Below are 4,042 nucleotides of genomic sequence, written 5' to 3' on the forward strand. Positions count from 1 at the left end.
GTACATGTGTAACAAGCCACGTGGCTCCAGAAGTCCTCACTCGGGAGGAAAAAAAAAAAAAATCATACTCTTGGTAATAAATAAACATGCACCAGTTTTTTAAAGCTGAAACTAAAAAATCAGATCCGGAGGAAGTGACACCTGGCCATATTCCTCCTTCTCATCCTTTGGGTAAAGCTTTTTTTCCTGAAAGCACTGGCTAACTTGCTGCTGAGGTGACCAGGGCTGAGTGACCTTCAGATCCAACATGAAAAGGGCAGACAAGCCCTCTAGACACACAGCAGCAACCTATAACTGGCAAGGGCTGAAGCAATTCAGATCAGTCCTTTCCTGTTTGGGTGAACTGGATACAAGGGCTCTGTACTGTTCATTCAAGTTGAAGCATTTCCTGGCATCAGTGAAGAGGCATTAAAGTTTTCTAGAAAACCAGCAAGACTGAGGACCGATGAACAAGAAAGAGAGAAAGTAGAAAACAGAGAAAGTTTGAGCTGGGAAAACATTCTTCCTTCACTTATTTATTTTTTTTTTAAGCAAAGATGCTCAGACAAAAAGTAAAGGCAGTGAGCTCCAAATCACAAGCCACAAGCTTGGTGGGAGGCAGTTAAAGGGGAAATGCAGCAGGGATCCTCAGCACTGAGTCAAGACCTTTCTTTGATCTCCAGTTTTCTCAAGCTGCATTCCCATATGTGGCCCACCATTTGTTTTCAGTCAGACAGACATAATGAAAAATACTCTGCTTGGGAAGAGCAACAAACAAGCCTTGCAAAAATCTCGCAGTGACAGCCAGTCAAAATAAGGAAGAACTAAAACCGCAAAAGAGATGATGGCGTCTAATGTAGAGGGAAAGGCTCAACTCCTTGGGAATGCTCTGGGTACCTTTCATCCAGGAATTTCAAAGTCACTCTTTGTGATGGATAGATAGGGATCGCCTCCTCACAGAGTGCTAAATCTGTAATCTTCTATATATGGAACAAACAAACCCGGTGCTGGTGCCCCAAGGTTTTATCAGCAGTGAGCCATGTGGGTACGGGCCCGGCTTATCCCAATTAACTCATCAGGTTTGACAGGATTGGAGTTGCAGGTTGCAGCACACATGAACACAATAAATCAATCACATGGTCTTGCCTTGTCATCATTTTCATTTATGTATTTTCTGCATCCTCTTTTATTTATTAGCCCACATAATTACACTTTTCCCTGTTTTAGGGGATACCATGAAACATCTTCACGATTTACTGTCTCCTTACACACAGAGCCCCAAACCCAACAACGTTCTTAACTACAGTTTTGGTTGTTGGCATCTGGCACGGCATATGCTGACACGAAGCAGTTCACATGTCTCAGAGCTATTGTTCCAGACTCTGCACATTTACAGTTATCATCAGTTATTCACGACAGGCTTTGAAAATTTTCATCACAACCACTGAAAATTCCTCAAATCTTTTAAATTAAAGCTCACAAGTCAGAATTTCTGCATGCTTATGGTTTGCTTTTCTTAGTTGCCCAATATATTAGCAAACAGTGGTATCATTTATCCAAACACTCCGGATAGCTGCTATCACCAGAGTAGTCTTAATGTAGATTATATACTATATTTACAGTGTTTCCCAGATGGAAGTGAAAACCAAAAAGCATCAAATCCAGCCCATGGAACAGTTTCAACTATGCCTCTCGTTTAAAACATTTCTGAAAGCGTATCAAGTGGACCATTTCGTATTTGCTTTTGCAATGCAAATGTAGCTGTCACCCTGTGATTAAGACAAAGTACATACCACAGCTCGCACATGAACTGCCAGGTGCACGGCAACACGCATGATCCACGACACGGCTCCGTATTACTCACCCCTGGGCCCTCGCCAAGGCAGAGAGCGCTCTCAGAGTAATTGCTTTGCAGTGCCACTGTGAAGGAATAAATATACAACAGCAATCAGATTTTTAACCTCTGCGGTCATCAAATGGCATAATTATCTGGAAGGATTTTGCCTACTGCCAGCAAAATCAAGTCGTGCGTTTCTGAAAATGTTAATGACACAATAAAGCATCTATAAAACACATTATAAAGTGGTTGGGGTCAGCTACCGAAACACAGCACCGGGGCAATGCCTCTATCAAAAAGATCCTCTGCTGAAGCATTACAAGTCCTTTCATTCAACATCTGGAGAAGGGAGTTTGTGGTTAACACTTAAACCTCACTGAAAAGTTTGAATTAAGTTAACCTTTTCTGATGAAACAACACTGTCTCGAGACTAGATTAAATACATCTGAAGCATAACAAGAGGGGAAGGCTTTGTACTGCGGACAGGGCGTGCAAGTAGTCTGTCCACGGGCAAACGACAAGTCCTGTGACTGAGGTAAAGCACCTTTCTTGATCTGGCACTACCACAGTGCAGGTGGGAGGGTCCTGGTGCACGCAGGCATCTGACATTCAGCCCTCCTGGCTTGGACCCATCCCTCTGAGAGGGACAATGCCAGGCTATATTTAAAAAAAAAAACAACAAACAACCAAACTTCAGGACTTCTTGGGCAGGATTTTCACAGAATCCCAGAATCTTCTAGGTTGGAAGGGACCTTAAAGATCATCTTGTCCAACCGTCAACCTGACTGACAAAAATAGACCCCCACACAACAAACAAGGAGCATCATCACTAAACCAGACCTCCCAGCACTACATCAACCCGTCTTTTGAACACCTCCAGAGATGGGGCCTCCACCACTCCCTGGGCAGCCCATTCTAATGGCTGAGAACCCTTTCAGTGAAGAAATTTTTCCTAATATCCAGCCTGAACCTCCCCTGGCGCAACTTGAGGCCATTTCCTCTCGTCCTGTCGCCTGTGACTTGAGAAAAGAGACCGACCCCCCCCTCTCTACACCCTCCTTTCAGGGAGTTGGAGAGAGCCAGAAGGTCTCCCCTCAGCCTCCTCTTCTCCAGGCTGAATAACCCCAGCTCCCTCAGCCTCTCCTCATCAGACTTATTCTCCAGACCCCTCACCATCTTTGTCGCCCTTCTCTGGACCCGCTCCAGCACCTCAATGTCTTTTTTATGGTAGGGGGCCCAAAACTGGACACAGTACTCAAGGTGAGGCCTCACCAGTGCCCAGTACAGGGGGACAATCACCTCTTGGGCCCTACTCGCCACGATGTTCCTGACACAGGCCAGGATGCTGTTGGCTTTCTTGGCCACCTGGGCACACTGCTGGCCAGCAGTGAGTACTCTACCTCCAATACAACTGTTGAAACGACAGGAGTGGCTCCAGCCTCAATACCAGCACACAAAGAGGCCATTGCATGACCCACCAAGCTCCGTCCCTCTGTGGGGACAGCCCCAGCACCGTGCTCAGCACCTCCTTCCCTCAACCCCAAATAACCCCACTACAGCTCAGCCCTGACATGAAGACAAACCCTTCCCCATCCCAGCCAGACCCCAAACCTCAGGTGCACCTCGAAGCATTTCCCCCTACACAGAAGTCCCCCACAACCTGGGCTGCGTCCCAGCAGGATGGGGTGGCCAGCTTGGTGAGGGGGGGGATTCTGCCCCTCTGCTCCACTCTGGGGAGACCCCCCCCGCCCAGTGCTGCCTCCAGCTCTGGGGGCCACCAACAGCAGAGGGACACGGACCTGTTGGAGGCCATGGAGATGCTGGGAGGACTTGGAGGACAGGCTGAGAGAGTCGGGGGGTTCAGCCTGGAGAAGAGAAGGCTCCGGGGAGACCTTAGAGCCCTTTCCAGTCATAGAATCATAGAATTGCCCAGGCCGGAAGGGACCTCCAAAGGTCATCTAGTCCAACCCCCCCACAGTCAGCAGGGACACCCCCAACTACACCAGGTTGCCCTCCTCGTTGAGCCTCACCTTGAATATCTCCAGGGATGGGGCCTCAACCACCTCCCTGGGCAACCTGTTCCAGTGCTCTACCACCCTCACAGTGAAGTCCCTCAAGGGGCGGGTGGTCATTAAGGTCCCTTTCAACCCAAACCATTCCATGCTTCTAAGCCCCTCACCCCCCCAGTACCCAGGCCCACCCTTCCCAGTACAGCCTCAGTGCGGT

Source organism: Calidris pugnax, unplaced genomic scaffold (genome assembly GCF_001431845.1).
Source record: "Calidris pugnax isolate Ruff unplaced genomic scaffold, ASM143184v1 scaffold269, whole genome shotgun sequence".
Classification (NCBI taxonomy): Eukaryota; Metazoa; Chordata; class Aves; order Charadriiformes; family Scolopacidae; genus Calidris; species Calidris pugnax.